The following is an 11406-nucleotide window of genomic DNA, read 5'->3' as shown; positions in this document are numbered from 1 at the left end:
AAGCAACTTGAAGTAAACAGAACTAGGAGAACATTGCATACAGTAAAAACAATATTGTATAATGAAGAACTGTGAATGATTTGGCTATTCTCAACAACATAATGATCCAAAGGACTCATGATGAAGCATATTATCCAATTCCAGAGAAAGAACTGATACTGTCTGAATACAGACTGAAGCATGCTGTTTTTCACTTTCAATTCAAGTCTCGTACAAAATGACTACTAAGGAAATGTTTTACATGATTGCACATGTATAAACTATATCAGATTGCTTAACAGCTCAGGGAAAAGGGAGGAAGGGAGATGGGGATAGAATTTGGAACTTAACACTTTTTAAAAAAAGTTTAGAAAGTTGCTTTAACATGTAATTGGGGAAAAAACAAAATATGTTATTTAAAAAAGGCAATTGGGAGATGTTTAACAAAATAAATAAAAATATAGTACAACATAAAAAAATGGGAAAAGTACCCACATGTACAAAATATTTATAGCAGCTCTCTCTGTGGTGGCCAAGAATTGGAAATTGAGGGGATACCCATCAACTGGAGAATGGCTGAACAAGTTGTGGTATGTGAATGTAATGGAATACTATTATAAGAAACGATGAGCAAGTGGACTTCAGAAAAAAACCTATAAAGACTTATATGAACTGATGCTGAATGAGGTGAGCAGAACCAGGAGGACATTGTACACAGTAACAGCCACGTTGTGTGATGACCAACTCTGTTAGATTTAGCTCTTCTCAGCAATGCATGGCTCTCCGACAACTCCAGAAGGCTCGTGATGGAAAATGTTGTCCACATCCAGAGAGTCTGAATGCAGATTGAAGCATGCTACTTGCTCTCTTTTTCTTTTGTTGTTTTGCTTCTTCTTTCTTATGGTTCCTCCTATTAGTTCTACTTCTTTACATCATGACTAAAGTGAAAATTGTGTTCCTCCTTTGTTGCCGAAGAAGACGACCATGCCCTCAGAGAAATGATGACATGACTTGCACTTGACTTTGTTTTGAGCGAGGGAGGGCTGTGCAGGTCACCAGCCTCACTTCTCCTCCAGAGCCATCTGAATCCAGTGACCAGATATTCATCGGGATGACTGGAGATGACCCAGGATGCACTGGGAGACCCTGGCCCCCTTTAGGCCAAGGTCTTTGCAGGTACTCACTCAGGGTGAGGCAACACCCATTCATTGAATAGACCTGTTTAAGAAGTAGCCAGGACATGGCTGCTTTAATGAAACTAAGAAAAAGAAAGACTTCAGGCTGGAAGGGAAACAGCAACAGTTACTATTGATTAAAGCTAGGAGGGTCCAGAAGGGGCCCCATTGGCATCCGAGCTTCAGAGTGCAGTAGGTTTAAGGTGGAGAGGAGAGGCAAGAGGAGGCCAGAGGAGGGGAGGGGAGGAACTAGCCAGTAAAACCCAGTCAACTGGGCATCTTTTGGTTATCGAAATTTACCTTCCTTTGAAGAGGAGAGGAAGGGGAGGGGGAGGCAGACAAGAGAGGAGGAACTGGGTCCTCATTCGGCCAGCTGTGTCTACTACATGTCCTTTGCTGCTGAAGAAGACCATGCTGGCTAGTTGCCCTCTCCTCCCCTCCTCTCCTCTCCCCTCCCCTTCCTTCCTCTTCTCTCTCCTCTCCACCTTAAACCTACTACACTCAGAAGCTTGGATGCCAGTGGGGTCCCTTATGGACTCTCCTAACTTTAGAGTGATTATCAATAGTAACTGTTGCTGTTTCCCACCCAGTCTGATGTCTTTCATTTTCTTGGCCTCATTAAAGGGGCCATGCCCTGGCTCCTTCTTAAACAGGCCTATTCAATGAATGGGTGTTAACCTCACCTTAAGTGAGTACCTGCAAAGACCTTGGCCTAAAGGGCCCAAGGTCTCCCAGTGCATCCTGAATCATCTCCAGTCATCCTGAGGAATATCAGGTCATTGGATTCAGATGGCTCTGGAGGAGGTGAGGCTGGTGACCTTGCATGACTCTCTCTTACTCAAAACAAAGTCCAGTGCAAGTCACGCATTATTTCTCTGATGGCATGGTCTTCTTCAGCAACGAAGGACAAGCACCATTTGAAAATATGTTTAATATGAATGTTTAAGTAGAGCCTATATCAGATTGTACACTGTCTTGGGGAGGGGAGGGGAGAAAAGGGGAAGAAAATTTAAAACTCAAAATCTTATGGAAGTGAATATTGAAAACTAAAAATAAATAAATAAATATCTTTAAAAAAAGAAATGCATGTTGATTTGACAAACCTGAGTAGCAGAGATCCCTAATTCCACCTTTGCGGCTGTGTCTACTTCCAAGATTCTATGAGAGCACAGCTCAGCCTGCTCAGGTTATTGGGCCCACATGAGTACATGGTGACTTGGCTGTCAGTTGGCTTCAGAGGTGTCTACTCAGTAGCCAGCTACCTATGAGGTTGTAAGTCATGAAACTCTTTGGTTCATCTCCAAGTGATATGCCAAACGTGTTGGCAAAGGTCTTTAGGGAACACTTCCCAAGCCCTGGGAGAATGCCCAGGGACCATGCAGCCTCCTTCTCTGCCCTCAGTTCAAAATATGCATAAGATTTGCTGTGTGTCTAACCCTGATCTTAGAGGCAGCTAGTTGGTGTAGCAGATACAGCACTGGGCTTGGAGTCAGGAAGACTTCCAAGTCCAGATCCCGAGTCACTTAATCTCTGTTTGCATCAGTTTCTTCAATCATAAAATGAAGAAAATAGCAAATAGCATCTATGTCGAAGGGTTGTTGTTAGGGTCAAATGAGATACCCTTTGTAAGAAGTGATTAGCACAGTGCTTGGCACTGAGTAAGCTCTATAGAAATGCTTACTCTCTTCTGTACTCAGTTACTGAGAAGCAACAGGAGGTTGTGGAAAAAATCCTGAAGTTCAGACTAGGAGAACTGGGTTTGCATTCCAGCTCTGACATTTACTTAGCTGTTTCACCTTTACTTTTGTGAGCCTCAGTTTCATCCTCTATACAGTGGGGCAATAATATTTGCATTCCCTACCTTATTGGTTTGTTGTGAGGGAGCTACTTTATGTCTTAAAAACTTTGAGCTATTATTAATATTCAGTGCTCTCTTACCCTTCCAAATGAGCAGGTGTATATTATCATGAGTCATACTAGATACCTGGCCTATTTTCTTTTTTAAAATTAATTTTATTTAAAATGATTAAATTTAATTTTTAAAATTAAAATCTATTAATCTTTTTGTTTACAAACTTAAATTTCCACCAGTATTCTTCCCTAGGGAGGTCCATAGAGTGGAGGAGGGAGAATATTCCAATTATATGGAGATAGAGAAAATGCCTGGAGCTGAGAGATGTGGAATTCCTTGTATGTGGAATGACCAGGAGGCCAGTGTAACTGGACTGAAGAGTGTATCTGATGTAACATGTAAGAAGACTGGGAAGCGAGAAGGGAGTGAGGTTATGAAGGGCTTTGAATGCCAAACAGAACATTTTGTATTTGGTTTCAGAGACAAAAGGAAGCCACTAGAGTTTGTGGAATGGGGTGTGTGTGTGTGTGTGTGTGTGCGTGTGTGTGTGTGTGTGTGTGTGTGTGTGTGTGTGTGTGTGATGTGATCACATCTTTGCTTTAGGAAAATCCTTTTAGAGGCTGAATGGAGGGAGGGTAGATTGGAGTGGGGAGGGACTTGAGGCAAGCAGACTCATCTTAATGGTCCTGCAGTTGTCCAGGTGGTGTAAATAGTCAATGAGCATTTTGTAAGCGAGCTATGAGGTAAGACCTGGGTTCTAATACAGCCTCAGTTAGCCAGGCATGACCTGGACAAAGATCCAGCAGAGGAGACTCTTCCCAATGTGGTATAGAGGAACGGACTCTGGATTTAGAGTCAGAGGACTTGATTTCAGATGTTGCTATCATCATATCCTATATGACCTTGGTCAAGTCACTTATCTCCTTCATATTTCATGTAAGATGTGGAGACTGGACTGGATGATCTCTAAGGTCTCTTCTAATTCTATATCCTGTGGAACCTGTGACACATTCCCCTGAGTTACCTCAAAGGAAGAGGAATTGACCCCTCTAAATGCCTAACTGCAAATCCTATAAATAGGTATCATGAATGAGTGAAGATTGTTGTTGGCATAGAACACAGGGGCTCTGTGTCCCGAGTTAACAGCCTCCTTTTCAAGACTTGTATTTATATGAATTGAAATTACTTAATGTGGACTTAATTCAATAGACATTTATTGAAATATGGTAATCTCTGAAGAATTGAAGTTACAGTTCACACAAAGGCCAATACAGAGATTTATGATGGGTATAAATGGGCTATAGAATATTATCTACAAGGGCTGTTGCCCCAGAACTAACTACATAAAAGATCTTTCTATGTGACCAGAAAAGGAGTTGGGGAATGATCAAAACAACACTTGTTTAGCACTTACTGTATTTGCCAGGTACTGTGCAGAGTGCAAATAATAAAAAAAAAAGCAAGAAAGTCTCTTTCCTCAAGGGGCTTATTTTCTACTAGGAGAAGAAAACATATTTGAGGAATAGTGGCCAGGGAATGATATTTTGGTTGGAGAATCTCAGGGATGGTAACTGGAGTCATGGAACAATTCATTGTCATGTCCTCTCTAGGAATGGTAGTGTTGATTTGATTACTGTTCTGAAAGTTGGGGGGAGAAAGAGAGAGAGAGAGAGAGAGAGAGAGAGAGAGTGTGTGTGTGTGTGTGTGTGTGTGTTGGGGTGGATCAAGAGTAGACTTACATACTTGCAGTAGTAGCATGTCATGGAGATGACCTGGTCACAGAGACTAATAGGATTGAGAGCTCACCAAGCAGAAATGCAGGGTCTCCTTGGGGTGAGAATTGGAATAACAAGTGCAGCTAGATTGAAGGATCATGGCAGCATGAAGATGGAACTCCAATTGTACTCTCAGTAATGGTCTACATAGAGAAAGCCTCTTTGCACTTTGGATGGATCTTCTATGAAGGATATATAAGAGGTCACGGCTAAGAGTCACATTGGAGGAAAAGATGAGTTGCAGTCTGCACCATTGGAGGGAGGTCCCCATTTGATAAGATGAATTAAGGAATAGAAAACATTTATTAAATTCTTACTCTCTGCAAGGTCTAAGGGCATATTGAAGCATTAATGGACCCAGGACTGCTTCCCTTATGACCTATCTGAAGGCCCACATGATATGATGGAGAGAACACTGAACCTAGGAGGAGGGGGACCTTGGCTCTGTTCCTGGACCTCACTGGCCTTCTGACCTTGGGCATGGTGCTGAATTTTTTTGCATTGCAGTTTCCTCATCTGTAAAATTGTGTTATTAATACCTTTTGTAAGTTCTTACTGGAGTTGTTCTGAAGCTGAAAAGAGATAGAAATGAAGATGCTGTCTAAACTGTAAAGCCTCATACAACTGTAAGATATTCTTATCCAACTAGTCATTCATTTGAGGCACACGAACTCATGGAGGCTTTGGCAGCCTCCATCTTTGGCACATGGGAGCTTCTGGATGACTTTATGACAGTATTTGCTCTCTGGTAAGGACAAAGAAGTTCTCAGAGGACTTGAAGCATGGGCTAATTATGAACTCCAAGACTTCTTCTATGTCTAAGAACAAAGTAGAGTGAAACAGATCAGCATCCTCTTCTGCATGTGTGTGTGCTTGTGTGTATACATGTATGTATATGTATATGTATATGTGTATGTGTGTAAATCTCTTAATTTATAAATCTCCTGTCATGGTGGGCTGCTTTCCATAAAATAAACTAGGCAAATCTGCCCTGTCTGGCCATTGGGTTTTCCAGGGGTCTTGTTGACCATTGCTCCTTCTCAGCCCTGTGGAACTATGGGAAAGCATGGGAAATACAAACACACTATGGGCTGCCCGTTAGATGTCTAACTGATTCCAGGTAACTGCGATCCTAACCTAACGTCATTTATTCCAATACTCCTCAGGTCCACCACCTGCACAGCCTACTGTGGCTGTGTCTGTATACAAAAGGGTGAGCGTGAGAGGCTGTTTGTATACTCTGTCACCTCTCATGCTGAAGTAAGGCAATAGTGAGATGGCTTTCATCCCCCAGACAGGGGAGATTGGTGGTGAGAGAGTAGGAGGGGAGAATTAGAATTATATCACAAAATGAAGTAAGCAGGGCCAGGAAAATGATTTACACAATGGTTACAACCATGTAAACAGAAAGAACAGCAGCAAAACACAATCTAAAGTGAACCTTAAAATGACAGCGATCAATTTGATCCCAAAGGAAAAGACAGAAGAAAAACATATTTCCCTTCCCTTTTTGTTGTTGTTGTTGAGGGCGGGGGGGGGGGGGGGGGGGCGGGAGGGGGGCGGGGGTTATGAACATGCCATGTTGCTTGCACTGTTAGACTCAGTATGTGGATTCATTTTCCTGTATTGCTTTTTCTTCTTCTTTTAAAAAAAAATTTATTACAAGGGACGGCTGTCTGGGGAAAAAAGAAGTGATGTGTTTGGAAATGGAGATGACATAGAAGAAAAAGATCTCTATAAAAATTTTAAAAAGAGTGTAGCATCAGCGTCCTGGGTTTAGAGTTCTTGTGCAAATATTATTTCAATTCTTCAAATTTCAATACCTCTAGGTCTTCAAATGTGGTCTTTTGACTGAATCCAAACTTCACAGAACAAATCCCCTTAATAAAAGGATTTGTTCTGTAAAACTTGGACTCAGTCCAAAGGTCACACTCAAGGACCTAGAAGGCCACATGTGAGCAGAGACCACAGGTTTCTCACCCTTGCCTCCTATATGATCCATCAATGCAGATCATAATCCTTCCACTATTTCTATGTTGATCTGTGAGTATTGCTGCAGCTGAACATTTTATCATTCTACATTCAGTAGGGTGATACCTCTTTCCCAATATAGTCACACCGGTCCTTGGATGACCTACAGTCTGTCTCTGGGCCCATACTCAAAAGCCTTTAGTGCTTAATAGGGCCTGCCAGGGACTATGCCCTACTGGCATAGCCTTTGAGAACCAGGATTATCTCCAGGCTACAAAGACAAATGGAAGGAAGATTCTCACTGAAGGTTGCAGATGTCAGGTAAATGAAATCCTAAAAGTTCTGAAAGACCAGACATAATCCTCAGACGACCATTACTTCTTTGGCTCAGGAACCAGAAGGAAGAAAAAGGGGCATGAAAAGACAAGGTCACAGTCATGACCCTGGGACTGCTCTTCACATAAGAGCCAACTGCAACAACAGAGCCTGAACTTAATTTGGAAGAGCTACATAGTTGAAATGGAATAAATTACTCAGCCAAGAGCTGATACCTTGTAATCTGAACGTCCCTTACCCTTTCACTGACAGGAAAGAGATTTGAACACCAGACTGGCTCAGCATGTTTGTGAAGTCAGGGAACAGGTGGGAAGCAAAAGAGAGACCGATCTTCTTGTGCCCAGAAATACCTTCTACTAGGGGAAAGGCCCGTCCCTTCTGGAATTTCTGGGTGGTGACAGCTAGATGAAGTACTGGGTCTGGGGAGACAGGAGTGGCAAAGACTGGGCATGATGAAAACCAAGGCAGGCTAACCCATGACTCAGTCCATTAAAAAATTGAGTCCCTGCCCATTAAAAAACCGCTTTTCCCATTGAAACTACTCTGAAATTGTCTGGATTTGGACACAAGAGCCTTGTCTCAGAAGGTGGTTTAGTTTACTAGTTCCCCTCTTTTAGAGGTTTTATTTTAGATGAAGCCAGCTGGTGAGTCTTTCTCTTGGTCTATTCCCCCTTATTGCTCCCCCCTCCCATACACACACACACACACACACACACACACACACACACACACACACACACAGAAACCTACTTCTTTCTATTGTTTTGGGAACAATCTGTGAATCAGTTAAATTTCATTTCAGCAATTGTTGCTAGACCTATATCAATCTTGTGTTAGATTCACCTAAACAGATGTGTATTAAGCACCTATTGTGTGCAAGTCACTGTAATAGGTACTAAGGATAGAGGATAGACACTTCCTATCCTGTGAAACTCATGAAAGTAAATAAATATGATTTTTAAAAAGACAGAATGTAATAAAGACAAAGGAGAAGCAGAGACAAAGTTGGATGAAAAATTTGTATTTTATCTGATAGGTTTGGTATGAAGCACAATGTAACCCCCCTGACCTGAGGCTGTGGCCTACCTTAGATTTTAGAAAAAAAATAAACAAATGTACTTAGCACACATGAAAATGAGGAGCAGTCAGGCACAATAGAAAGAAGACCAGATTTGGAGTCAGAGATTCTCGGTTCAAATCCTATCTCAGTCACTTACTACCTGTGTAATCATGACTAAATTACTTCCTCTCACTTAATCCAGTTCATTTGCATGTCTTGAGATCATCATCTTGATGTCATAGTCCTCTTTGAGAATGAAGGACAAACAACCTGTGAACAGTAAAAGAGCTGCCCACTGGGGACCAAACTGGAACCGGCCAGTTGGGCTTTCTCTTTCTTCCTTCCTTCCTTCCTTCCTTCCTTCCTTCCTTCCTTCCTTCCTTCCTTCCTTCCTTCCTTCCTCCCTCCCTCCCTCCCTCCCTTCCTCCCTTCCTCCCTTCCTTCCTTCATTCCTTCCTTCCTTCCTTCCTTCCTTCCTTCCTTCCTTCCTTCCTTCCTTCCTTCTCTTCCTTTCCTTCTTCCTTTCCTTCTTTCTCTTTCCCTCCTTTCCTCCCTTCTTTTCTTTCTTTCCTTCTCTTTCCCTTCCTCCCTTCCCTGACCACATAGAGTATCACACCCTTACTTTTGAGTGCTCTGCCCAAAGGGAATGTAAATTTTAATATCTGAAACCTTTTGTTTTATTATTTTTTTCTTTCTTAAAGACCAGCCTTAACTCTGGCTCTCATTGATTGGCCAACAGTAATAGATCACAGACCTAACCCTACTTGGTGATTGTTTGGCCCCAATTGGCTCAGAATGAACATAAATTGAAATTGTTTCTGTTTTTGGATGGAGTTGTATTTTTTTTTGCTAAATAAAGAGGCCATTCTCTGCCTCATTTCTTACCTAGTCAAACTGAGACCAGTTAAAGACCTTAGCTTAAAAAGACCAAGGTCTCCTACTGCATCCAGGGCCATCTCTATTCATCTTGATTTATATCTTACCACTGAACCCAGATGGCTCAGGAGGAAAAGTGAGGCTGGTGACTTTGCCCTCCCTCACTTAAATCCAATTCCCTTGTATGTCATGGCATCACCTCCCTGATGAAGGAAATGAAGGAACAACAGTGACAACCTCCTCTCACCTCTAAAATGAAAGGTGACTTATAAAGTACTTTCCAACTCTAAATTTGTGATGAATTTATGATAGTCCAAAGAACTAGTAGGACAGTTGGATGAAACCACCTGCAATTTCTGGCAATGCGGCCAAACTCTAGGCAGTGTTTGCCCCTACCTAGTTTTGTGAAGGTATATTCTGCTGCATGAAACTGATGAAGCTAAAATTCATGTGGTCTACACCCATGGATTTCTGATCATGTGAACAACCCACTAAAGGGGGGAAAACTTGGAAAACTCCTGCTTCAGACAAGAGGGAGCCACTAAAAGTTTTTGAGGGGTAGACATGGTAACTAATGTGAATTAGGATAAATATTTTGGCAGCTGTGTGAAGGATGGTTTGCAGAGGTAAGGGATGATAGGCAGGGAGATCATGGAGGAGCATAGTTTAATAATCCAAGTGAGAGGTAGTGAGGATCTGAATTAGGGTGATAATAGTAAGACTAGAAAGCAGAGGACAGATGGGCTTTATACTGCCAAGGTAGGACCTAGTGGGGAGGGGAGAAGTGAAGGAAAAAGGAAGAGGAAGAGCGTAAACATTTTTATGACACCTACTATGTGCCAGGCACTCTGCTGAGTGCTTTGTAAATATTTATCTCATCTGATCCTCATAACAGCCTAGCAAGGTGGGTACTGTTGTTATTCCCATTTTACAGTTGAGGAAACTGAAGCAAGCAGAGATTAAGGGACTGACCCAAGGTCACGCAGCTCATAAGGGCCCAAGGCTAGATTTGAATTCAGGTCTTTCTGACTCTAGGTCCAGCATCTGGGTAGCCTACTGTGCTACTGATCAGACTTGACTATGAAGGAGAGGGAAGAATGAAAGATGACAGATTTTGCACCTGAGAGACTATAACTATAATGGTTCCATCCATAGATAGCAGATAGTTGGGAGAGAAAAGGGTGAGGTGGGGAGAGGAGCTCAGTTTTGGACATGTTCAATCTGAAGTGTTCATGGAACATGAAAGTGGAAAAGCCATCAGGAAGCTGGAAATGCAGGACTGAGGTTCAAGGCAAAAAGCTACAAACAGTATAAAAAGCAGGGCAGAATATGGCCTTTCTTCCTGTTCAGTTATTTACATAACTGTCTAGTGCTATTAGCACATGAAAGTGTGCTTGCGTTGCATAAGTATTTATACCAGGTACCTAGAGTCAATCAATTTTCATGTAGTAAATTTTTTTTTTAAAGCACTGTTATAATATGCCTTGGGAACCAAAGTGTAAACAAAAAGATTATATGATTTTTAGAGCTGGAAGCAACCTCAGAGGTAACCTGGTTCAGCACTCCCAATTTCATTTATTCATTCATTCAACAAACTTCTATTATTTATCATGTGTCAAGACCTGGGGAAAATCCAAAAGTAAGCAGTGATCCCTTTTCTCATTGAACTTACAAAGCAGTAGTGGTGACAGGAGTCATACAGAGAGAAACATTATAAAAATGTAAATGTTATAGGGCCATAAGAGGAAGAAATATTTTACATATGAGAAAACTGAAATATATAGGGAGGTAGTTAGGTCAAGGTTACACATCAAGTTACTGGGAAGGCTGGAAATCGAACATTCATTAAATAATTGAATGTCATAACTAAAATGGACCCTCAAGAACTTCCCATCCAACTTTCTCATATTTTAGATCAGTGACTTGTTCAGCTTATATAGGGTCAGTGACTTGCCCAGGGTTATGTCAGTTATTTAGCAGAACTAAGACTAGAACCTGGGCAGCTACGTGGCACAGTAGATAGAGTGTGGGGCCTGGAGTCAGGAAGATTCATCTTCCTCTGGCCTCAGACATTTCCTAGATGTGTGACCCCGGATGTGTCACTTCACCCTGTTTGCTTCAGTTTCCTCATCTGTAAAATGAACTGGAGAAGGAAATGGCAAACCACTCCAGTATCTTTGCCAAGAAAATCCCAAATGAGGTCACAAGGAGGCAGATATGACTGAACAACAACTCAACAACAAAAGACTAGAACCCAGACCACCAGATGTTTGGTCCAGTGCATAGATTTGTAGGCATTTGCAGTCTTCATAACTAAAGATAGAACTGTAATTATATCTTTAGCTATGACATCTGTCATCTACATTCCTTGTACATCTTCCT

This window comes from Notamacropus eugenii, chromosome 3 (genome assembly GCF_028372415.1).
Source record: "Notamacropus eugenii isolate mMacEug1 chromosome 3, mMacEug1.pri_v2, whole genome shotgun sequence".
NCBI classification, from domain to species: domain Eukaryota; kingdom Metazoa; phylum Chordata; class Mammalia; order Diprotodontia; family Macropodidae; genus Notamacropus; species Notamacropus eugenii.
Note: the sequence above shows the minus strand (reverse complement) of the source record.